The 11,433-nt window shown below is 42.0% G+C and overlaps 1 pseudogene; it reads right to left on the bottom strand.

Moving 5' to 3' along the window:
* Positions 1 to 5,442: 5,442 nt before the first annotated feature.
* Positions 5,443 to 7,701, bottom strand: LOC102544846 (rab11 family-interacting protein 4 pseudogene; annotated as a pseudogene).
* Positions 7,702 to 11,433: the final 3,732 nt, after the last annotated feature.

The raw sequence follows: 11,433 nt of genomic DNA, 5'->3' as shown, positions 1-11,433 counted from the left end.
TTTCATATTCACTTTCTTTGTGGATTATTTATTACTTACCTAGGATAATTGGCTTTTTGATGTGTACCTTTTATATACTTAAATCAGTGTTAGTACAGCACATTCCTCCCCTATAGTCCTTGGTTCCAGTCCTTCCAAAAGCATTGTTCATTAAACTGTTATCCACATTACACTTCTAAATGTTATTTATTGAATTCTTTAAAATTGTTTCCAAGATAAAGCCATACAAAGTATATAAAGAAAAAAATTAATCTTTCTATATATGTTTCTACCCTCATTTCTAGCCTCAGCTAACAACCAAGGTAACCAAAGTTAACAGCAGATGTGTATGGTTCTATTCCTTTTTTCCTGGCTCATATTTAAAGTATATAAAAAAATAAGAATAAAAACAAAGTATATGTTCATTTGGGAAAAGATCTTTTCTTAATATTATCATCACTGTATCATCCTGCAGCCTGAATTTTGCATCATATGCAGCCTTCCAGATCATGTCCAGATCTAACTCCTCCTTTTTAATTGCTGCGTAATACTATCGGAACCACTTTTTAAATTTTAACTTGTTCATACCAATAATAAAGATAAAGTGTGAGTTCTTTTTTCTGGTTAGTGGGTTATGCCACTAAAGTGAAAAGTTAGAAGGAATAATAGCCCTTTTCTGAAAATGTCTGTCAGTACGTGTGATACAGGATACATTTGAAAGTGCAGACTTTCAAGTTGGGCCCTACAGTATGACCCGTAGTATGAAAAAATAAAAATGAGTAGATGGCCTTGAGGCAATTAAATATTATTTTTAAGTAACTATTGTAATCTCCATTTTGGAGCTGGGTATTAACCTGTGGTGCATCATTACTGCTCCTCTGAGAAATACGGAAATTAATAGGGAAAGACAGAAACTAAGTATATGAGTTATCTTTTATCATAGCTTATTTTTAAAGTGTTTGGATAAAGATTTAATTTGGCAAATGAGGGAAAAAACCTCTCTGGGGGGTTTTCCCCTTTATACATTTTTTTAAATTATTTTGAACCTTGATGGTTTCAAATTGATTTTTATATCAGTTTGATGACATGGTATCTGGATTGATAAAGTGAGCTCTGCCCAGTTTTTTCCGTTTTCTTTGCCCAGCTCTAAAAAGACAGGTTTCCAGTCAGCCTGTATGCCTGTGGCTCCATGCATGACAGCCACTTTCTCCCATAACTTAATGTAAGAGAGGCATAGATGTAGCCATTCTTTGTTTCAGCTCTGCCAACTTTACCTGCACAGATAACATCAATGTATTGATGGAGAAGGTGGTATGAAGGATCAAGATGAATCTACAGTGAGCTCCCATCCGATACAGAACTGCTGCCATCTCCGCAGCCAGTTTTCATTGTAGCCCATGTTTGACAACACGATGTTTAGGGGGAGTTGCGACAGGGTATTCCGAGTATGATCTGTCAGTATGGAACAGGGCTTGGCACAGATGCTTTCTAAGAATCTCTTTAATTAATGGTTCAGTGGAATGAAAGCTGAAGGGAGGAGGAAGATGCTTGAAATCATATTCAAGATGCAAAGCAAACTAGAGCTAGTAAATAGGACTGTTGTAGGCAGTATGCAAACCACTAAATTCACATTTGAGTCACATAGTAAGGAAGCTCTTTCTAATTCTGAGCTTCTAATTAAGTAAAGGAGTTGTGTTATCGTCCTTTATCCCCTTTATCATCTGTTATTAACAAGAAGACAGAAAAATATTCAGCAAGAATTTTACAGTTCTTTTCATTGTATTTCATTTGAAAACGACCTACATCTCTATAGTATGTGAAGTTTTTCTTTTGCAGTGTTCAAATAAAAAGACACTTGGAAGTACTAAATTACAGGTAGTACACCGGAATGTGAGCCACAGAAGTAGTAAGAGAATGATTTTAAGATTCAGTCACTCGAGGAAGAAAACAAAATTTTATAGTATTTTTTTTTAACTAGACAATGATAGATAATGGTAAAGATGGCACACTTTGCACTGTATTTTAAGACAGTGCTACCCAGAGTAGTCCACAGAGCAACTGTATTAGCATCTCCTGGAGCTTGTGAGAAATGCAAACTCGTGGCCCCTATCTCAGACCTTTTAAATCAATCTGGTCGTGAGTCCAGGACTCTGTTTTAACAAACCCTCCAGGCCATTTATGCATGCTAAAGTTTAAGGTCCTTTATTTCAAGAAACTCGACAGAATTGAGTGAAATAATTTCTCTTTACGTTCACAGATCTGTTTTCCTTCTGTGACTGTCACGTTGTCTTCAGAATGTAGCTTCAGGACTGAGGTTTAACTAGAAATGTTTACTTTTTTTTTCATCCAACTTCAATTTCCAGAACAATTTTAGTCACATTTTGCATTTTGAAATGATCACTTAAACATGACAATCAGATCAGTAGATTAGAATCTACAACTCAGCTCTTTAAGGAAGAACTTCAGAAGAGACAAACGAATTCTAACAGTGGAAGAGCAGAGCTGATGTGGGGCGAGACAAGAAGCAAGACTAAATTATGCTGGAAGTTATAGTAAAGAAGAAGGTGGCTTTTATTTCGCTTTCGCATTAATCCTCTGCCTACCCTTACTCTCCCTTGGTCAACTTTTGAAGGAAGGTTAATAAGATGGCCACACTTAGGCTAAAAGATTGCTTATTCTTATGCTTGCTCTTAAAACGGTCAACTGACATGACCAACCTGTTGCTACTCACAGCTCCCGGCCCATTGTTGAAACTAAAGCTATTAATCTTACTGTTTCTACTTTATTTCAGTAATCAAAAGTAATAATCATGCTTGGAATCTGAGTGGATCTCCAGGGAGAAGGGCACAGAACTGTAACCTTATGAAGTAAGCTAAACACAAAGAAGACCACGCCTTGAGTGTTTACGAGGTAAAGAGATTGAAAAAGTGACAACCGCTAGCCTCTATAGACTTGGTGGCCTGGAGCCATCATGATGCCACTCTAAGTCGTCTGATGAGAAAATGATTCTGCTGATTGTTATCAATGCTCTATTGTTTGAGCTCTGGCTTTACCCACTCCACCCCATCCCCTAGGTGGGCCCACAGTGTTGAAGACACTAGCCTGCGGTGAGTCCCCTTTGCCCGGCAAAGCAACAAAGCTGCCTCTTTTCTTCTAAGCTCCAAACCTTGTCTCTGGGTTATTCGGCCCATCTGGGACAGGGGCTGATCTTTCAGCAACACAACTACTCAATTTACTAATCTATGAAGAAAAAGTAGGACCAATGGGAGAACAGGAGACTTCTTTCATGCTTAGCCCCCTCACAAACGTTGGTTTCAGAAATGTGTTTCTTCCCTAAAATTGTGCCTCCCGTCTCCCACAGAGCCTCCTTCCCAAACTACCTCCTGCTTTTCTCTCTCTTTCCACTGGATCTTTTTTGTCCAATCCCTACACCCAGATTTCCTTATCAACAAAATTCCTTTGCTTGACCTGTTCTCCCTTCTAATCCTTTTTTTCTGAAAAATTATTCTACACCGTCTCTACGCTTGTTGCCAACTTTGTTCTTAACCATTTAAAATTTGATGTCAGAATCAGTGAATCTCTGGGTTGAAAGGCATAATTGTTCATCAGATATGCCTCAAATTCCTCTACAATAACGATGTTAAATGGACATGTATCTTGTGATCAAAACTTTCATTGATGATGGGGGAATTTATTGCCTGTCAAGGTAATGTACTTCATCTCCAGATAGTTCTACCAGATAGTTCTTTCCTATACAAAATGAAATTATTTTTAAGGCAAGACAAGAAATTTTTTAAACATAAAATTATCTCTCTGATCATTTGAGCCACTACCCCCTCCCCTGTACTATGAATTATGTATCTGCATTGTACAGTAACTCGATCTCCTTAGAAGACACAGGAATGCTTACTCTCCAAATAATAATAATTATTATTATTATTATTTATTTATTTTATTATTATTATTATTTTCTCCTGGGGCCCACAAAGTAACTTCTTAGGAGATAATATTCCTTTCTCAATCCTGTAAGGGGTCGTGATGACACAATACTTGCCTTGTGACTATGTAAACTCTCAATGTGTAACTTTGATGTATAATCCTTTGTCTCAAAAGCTTATATGATTATGCTTTGACCTCTAACAGACAGGACAGTCCTCAGGGCTTTCTGGAAGACTGTCTCCCAAGTTATAATCCTCAGGTTGGCTAAAATAAAATTTTCCATTTCTCTCTTAGATTGACTATTGATTTTTCTTTCTTTCTTTCTTTCTTTCTTTCTTTCTTTCTTTCTTTCTTTTTGATGGCACCAACATCTACACTGATTTAAACATTTATTTCCCTGTTGCATGTATCTATTGGTCGTAGTCCAAACCTTGGGATAGTTTTGTTAAAAAGAAAACCAAAGGCCCAAAACAGAGTCACTTGAGCCCGGCTCACATCACCAAACTGGGGCTTAATACCTAACCTAATTGCAGTTCCAGCCTTCTCTAGAAACGTCCATCTGGAATTTTCTGGTCAGCACCAGTGAGGTAATCTGCCATATAGACCTCCCCCGTCAGCTTTTTGTCCCTCACATACACCCCTTCTGTCCCCCAAAAGGAAATGACCTCACCCAAAACAACCCTTTTTGTTTACAACTTCCTTGTCCTGCCTTTAAAAACCTTCCCCCTTTTCTGTAGCTCTTTGAAGCCCCTTTTATTAACTAGGTGGGATGCTGCCCCACTCTTGAATCACTTAATAAAGCTAATTAGATCTTTAAAATACACTCAGGTGAGTTTTGCTATTGAGTAAATCTAACCCCTCTTCCATATGACAGCACTTCCCATGATTCCAGGAAACTTCTGTTTCTGATGATTTTCTTTTTTTTTTTTTTTTTCCTGCTGCAGAATAATCCCTCCTTCCTTCAGTGGCTATTTAAGAGGCATAATCTCCATTCCTCTCAAAGTATGGTACCCAGAACTGCACACAGTGCTGCCAATCTGGCTAGGTCTTAGCAGCACAGTAGAGACAGCTCTTCCCTCATTGTTAACACACTAAAAGACCATTTTTTAGCAGTCACATTTCACTGCTGAATCCATACATAACCCTTAGCTAAAAACCCTCTGTCTTTTATATCTATGCTGTTTTGTCTTATTCCTCCTTGGGTTTTTAGGCCCATGTACAACACTTTGCCTTCATCACTCTTAGTTTTCCTAACTTAATCTCTAGTTCCAGTCATTCAGTGTGCAGTTTTGATTCCTAAATCTGAAATCTCCCATCTTGTCTTCCACAAATTTGACAAAGTTACCTTTTGTGATTTCATCTAAGTTACTAATTAAAATGTTGAATGGAGCTGGGCCAGGGAAAAAGCCTACAAAATACCAGAGGCTTCCTCCCTTCAACTTGATGAAACTCAATTAATCATCACTATTTAGGTATAGCCATTCACCTAGTCACTAAGGAACATAACTGAAATATTTTTAAGTATTTACACATCATTTATTATGAAAAAATATGAAATCTACAAGTTTAACCAAAATAATTTCTATGTCCAGGTCTGTTTTTAAAGCATTGGCTTCTGTTTTTTCAAGCTAAAATATGTATTTCAATGTAAGCACACTTTTTTTTTTCTTGGCAAGAAGTACAGTAAAATATTATAAGAGACATGTCTTCTCTCCTTACATAGAAACAGTATGGTATTGCTCAGGCCCTGCTTACAAAATCTTGGTGCAAGGCACTATGCCCACCAAAATCTTACATTTAAGGATACCAGTTGTATAAAGGATCCCCAAGTTTAACATCTGGGGAAAAAAAACTAAGAAAATCAAAGACTAAACAGAAGACAACCTTAAAATATAAATAATACCTGTAGAGAAATTTGGGTAGGTATATCTTTAAAACTAGAAGTTACTATGAAATAGAAACTACTAGAAAAATTTTAAACTGTGATCCTCAAAACATTTACAGTGTGTGTGTTTGTGTGAGGCCCGACCCGGGCCGCATCCTGATGCGGGGTCTGCCCCTGAATCCCAGGGTCCAGGGGTCCCGAGGCCGCTCTGCAGCCAGCCCCCTCGCCTCAGTGTTTGATCTCAAGGATGGAGGGGTTGTGGTCCAGGATGGCAAGGATAATCTTGTCCACGTACTGCCTCAGCCGGAAGTTGATCTCTCCCTGCTCCTTTAGGGCTTCCATGAGCTCAGCGCGAGAGGCCGTGTCAATCTCCGCAGCCAGAGACTGGGCTTTGGTCTGGGTGGCAAACAGGTTCTTTGCCTCTTAGAGGCTGAGTTTCATGATCTGCCCGTTCAAGTCATCATTCTGATCTCGCAGTTTGTGATTCTCCTGCTTGAGCCGCTTGATCTCGTGTTCCAGCTCCAACTCTCGGGCCCGGGCACTGAACTCGCCCAGGCCGGAGGACGAGCCGCGGCCCCTGCCTGGCCGCTCGCAGTCCAGCTTGTACGTCTGCAGGTGCTCCAGCTCCTTCCGCAGGTCCTCGATGAGCTCCTGCGTCGCCTCCCGCTCCTTCTGGAACTCAAGGCGGTTCTGCCTCAGCTTGTCCATCACATGCTTGTTCAGGTCCATCTCATCCTTGAGCCGCAGGCTGGTGTCCTCCAGCCGGTCAGACATGCGCTGCCGCTCCTCATCCAGTTTCTCTGTTTGTGACTTGAGTCGAGGCACTGTCGTTCTGAGCTCAGTGTTTTCTTCTAACTGCTGCACCTGGAGTTGAGCAGCTCGGTCTCCGTGCCCCGCTCCCGCTCCAGCCGGCCGTAGGCCTCGCGGTGGCGCCGCGCCTCCTCCTCCAGGGCCTGCTCAGCCTTGGTCTCTTGATCCTTCACCATCTCCTCCAGCTCGTGCACCCTGTGCACCAGCTGCGTGTTCTCCTGCTTCAGCTTGCTCTTCAGGTCCCCGTTGGTCAGGCTGTCATTCTCCAGCTCTGTCACCTTTTTTTCCAGGAAGCTCACCTTCGCTGTGGCGTCGTTGTCACAGGAGTCGATGCTGTCCCGGAAGAGGTCCTCAGTGCTGCCGTTACTGCTGCTGAAGTTGCTGCTGTGCATGAACTGCCGTCCGAAGGCTGCGCTAGAGATCTTTCGGCTGGGGCTACTGGCCTTCAGGTTTTTGAGTCGGGCTCCCAGGTCATTGAGCAGGTTGATTTTCTTACAGCACTGAGGGCAGTAAACGTCCAGCCGTTCGCTGTTGTACGCATGCCGCATTTTCCTAGGCGTCTGCCCCGCGCTGGAGGACACGGACGACCCCAGGTCCGAGTAGACATTGGTCCTGGCCTCGTCGTCGGGGCAGGGGCTGCTGGGGGCACAGTCCACATCATCCGCCTCCGCGTAGTCTTCAAACTGCTCCTCGTTGCTGATGAGCGAGGTGGTGGAGTGCGTGGAGCGGTCTGGCGTCGTCATAGACGGAGTGTGGCCCAGGGACTTGTCCTCCGGCAGGAACAGGGCCCCGCGGCCCGCGGCCTTCTCCTCGGCAGGAATCCTGACCGCCCCCTCCAGGCCCTGGGTGCTCTCCAAGGGGCCGTCCATGTCCGACTCTTGGGGGCCCTCGGGTGGGGCGAGCGCCACAGCCTCGTCCTCGTCCTCGGGAAAGAAGCCGGGCTCCCTGAGGAGGAGCTCGCCGTCAGCAGAGGTGGGGCTGGCCCCGCGCTGCCCTGGCCCACGGAGGCCGGCGGGGTGCGCATCCCCCGTCCGGCCGCAGGTCGGTGCGCGGCGGAAAGACGGGAAGCCGGCGGGCGCGGGTCGGCGGGGCAGACGGAGACACAGCGGGCGGCGCGCAGGGCGCAGGACAGTCCGGTCCCAGCCGCGGCTGCTCGCTGGGTTGGGCATCGGTTGAAGGCGCCGGCCCCGCCCCCACCCGCGCCCGTTGCCGCTTTTTTTTTTTCAGTCGCACAACCATCTTTATTGTAAAGGTGAGCCCGGATCTTCACGATGGGCTTATCGGTAGGATTGCTGGTAGCCTCACGGCGTCCTCGGAGAACTGGACGTTCTGCTGCAGCAGTAACCCAGTAACTGTTCATTCTTGAAAACTGTCTCACTTCTTTCTCAACTGCTAACCTAGGCTGTTTGTTATGGTGGATAACCTGTCCGAAGTTCTAACTCCCCTAATCTTTGGTTGATTCCTTTTTGAGGGTCTTTAGAGACCCTCGGTGAACAGGGACCCTATCAACAAAACAGCCACCAGTACGTTTCACTTCCAGTTTGAAGTTTCTTCCCCCTCACTAAGGCCACTGAGTTCTCACCTTACCCCTCCCTCCCTCACATTTGCCTCAAGGCTCTCTTCCTAGTAGTTTTACAACACTCAGTGAGAAGGGTTGAAAAAAGGATGCAATCGCTAGGAAAGGTCCCAGCTGGCAGGATGGCCATAGCAGAATGGCATGAGGATTAAAGGGGAAATTTTTTGAAAAATTGTCTCAAGTTTTGGGGGGATAGCTTTGTCACAAACGAAGGAGAGATATTTCACCCAGGCCTCCCACAAAGGTTAAAAATACTCAAAACTCAAAGTCTCTTTTACTCCCAGAAGTGAGTCAATAGTTTAGAATTTTAGGCTCATCATGAGCCATGGAGCTGAATCTATCCTAAGGGAAGACGATGGAAACAATCCCCATCCCGGGGGCCTGATCCATTTATCTATTACCTGCCAGAAGCTCAGAGCCTGAGGCCCATGAAGATGCTTGAACTTTAATGTCTTTTAAAATTAGGAGGAAAAAAGTAAATATAACAGCAACAAATACATCTAGGATTATACCAATCTTTATAAGAATGTAGTTGTAAAATACACATTTTCTTTTTTTTTTTTTTTTTTTTTTTGGTAGGACGATGCCCATGAAAGTCTTAAAGAAGCCCCGATTGAGAAGCAGCTTCCCTGATGCTCTGAGGGTAGACAGTGGTTTGAGAAGTTTTCTTGGGTTGAAAAGAGTGGACCCACGCAGGCACAGCCCTCGAGAGTTGCCAGGATGAGGGGTGGGGATAGGAGGAGCTGATAGCAGTGGACAATCGGGCTTGTTCACTTCAGGTAGCGAAAGAGCAAGTGAGTACCGCGGATGTGGTACAGATGCGGTCCTTGGAGCCTGAGCATTCCCGCCATTCCACCTGCCAGGCTGGGCACAACATTTAGGGCCCTGAAGGGTGAGCGAGATTCAGAATTCCCACCAACCCTCTCCGGTAAGAGCCTGAGCCAGTTCAATTAATTTAGAAACATGAATAGCTGTACCTTGTTCCTGAATGTCATAGATAAAATCCCTCCTGATACAGAAGCTTACTGGAGAAAAGCCTTTTTGACAAAAAGAAATGTTTCATCTTTTACATCAGTAAACAGACAGTTTTAGTAGTAAATAAAATAGCCTCTATTACAGGTTATTCTCAGTCTTTGACAGCATAATCAATCCCAGGGATTTTTTTTCCCCCTTGAGCAGTGTTGGAGAGGAAAAAAGACAGTTTTTAAAATTCTGAACCTGCAGGAGATGCAGACTTTAGAGGCTTCTGGTTTTAGGCGGATGGGGTTCGGGACACGCTACTCTAAAATACAGCGTAGTGAGTATCTTCAACGGAAGCAGTCGGAGCAAACAGCAGACGCAGGAAGGTCACCCTGAAGGCTTCACCCTTCTTCGCTGAAACAGGTCACAAAACTCCCACATAAAATGCATCTTCCCTGTACCAGGAGGAAGGAAGGGCCTCTCACCAGAGACAGGGAATTGGGGACCAAAAAATCTATACAAACAAGACATTAAACTGACCGTTGTCTTCTCTTCACCATTTACTACTCTTAACCCAAACTCTTACCACTTTTTTGCAATTTTTTTTTTTTTTGTCTAAATGGTATGAAATCTCGCTGTTCTGGTCACTTCTTCAGGGCTTCAGTCTCTTGAGAAGGTTCCCTTGTACATGTAACAATTTAATAGACTTGGTATGCTTTTCTCCTGTTAAACCATGTTTGTCAATTTAATGTTCAGATCCAGCCTTAAGAAGGTTGAAGAAAGGAGGTGGGTGGGAAGGGAAAGACTGGGAGTTGGAGACTTGTAGATACTGACAGGTATATCTAGAATAGATAAACAAGTTTATATATAGCACAGGGAAATGTATTCAAGATCTTGTAGTAGCTCCCAGTAAAAAAGAATATGAAAATTAATATATGTATATTCATGTATGACTGAAAAATGGTGCTGTCCACCAGAAACTGACACATGTTGTAAACTGACTATAACTCAATAATAAAAAAAAAAACATAATCGAATGAAATAGTGATACTATTATGGGCAAAAAAACGAAAAACAAAAACAAAACAAAAATAAAAACAAAAAAAAGAAGGTTAAGGAAAACTTTTTCCTCCCTTACAAGGTGTTGATTTTAAAGTTCTGTGAGATAACCCAGTTACTTTACTCCTAAATTAATGTCTATCTGAAGTATGCTATTTTCTAATCACTAATCAACATAAAATTTCTTTTAGATTACTTTCTTTTTTCTCCATTGGAAGTCATATTATCAGTCTTGCCACTATCATTGTGTAAAGAAAATTATGCTGTTAAATGAATAAAGTGAACTGTCTACTATATTTCTGTGATGAAAGCAAATGTAGAGAAGGTCAGATATCTCTGTACTAGTTTATTTACTAGTAAATATGCTCTTTAAATAGAACTACTTTAGAAGATTTATTTTGTCACTAATTCATAAACCACTTTCCTAATGCTATTATGGGTTAGTTTTTATTATTATTTTACTGATTGCCAAGTGAAATTAAAGAACTATACCTGCACAGGAATTTTCCTTGAAAGAATGGAAAAAGAAAAGAAAATTGATTGGAACACTGAAAATTGCCTTGAAGTTATTGTGTCACCACCAAAGATAATTAGAACTTCTAAAAAAAACAAAATCAATTAACTAGATACTTTACTTGCCAATAGTGATATTACTTTATTAAGCACTTAACAATTAATTTTTCTCTTGGGGGGAGGATATAGCTCAAGTGGTAGAGCGCATGCTTAGCATGCACAAGGTCCTGGGTTCAATCCCCAGTACCTCCTCAAAAGATAAATAAGCCTATTTACCTCCCCCCTGCCAAAATAAAAACAATACAATAATAAATAAATAAAATACTTTTTAAAAATTAATATTTTTTCTTTAAATTTAAAATATATTTACCACTGATGTTGGGGAAACAGAATTAAAAATAAAATCTTTTCTCAGGCCACAAATTTTCCCCACAAACGTAGTAGAAAAACAACAGTTTAGTTTTGGGTAAGCATTAAATCACAATGCGGTAAGCGTCACAGGCTGCTGGCTAGAAGACAGAGATAAGTGTTACCCTTCTCTGCAGCCGAACAAATGCAATCTATTCATATATGTTCTCAAGATAAACATTAACTAGTTCTCAAGTGAGAGGACTTGACAGCACAGTTTGTCATACATGTATCGTCCTGAACTCACCTGGTAAAAGTGTTAGCTAATTGCTTTTACCCAAAGGAAGAAATAAACTTTTTATAT

The sequence above is a fragment of the Vicugna pacos genome, chromosome 29, assembly GCF_048564905.1.
Source record: "Vicugna pacos chromosome 29, VicPac4, whole genome shotgun sequence".
NCBI lineage: Eukaryota > Metazoa > Chordata > Mammalia > Artiodactyla > Camelidae > Vicugna > Vicugna pacos.
This window is presented reverse-complemented; position numbering and strand designations above follow the sequence as displayed.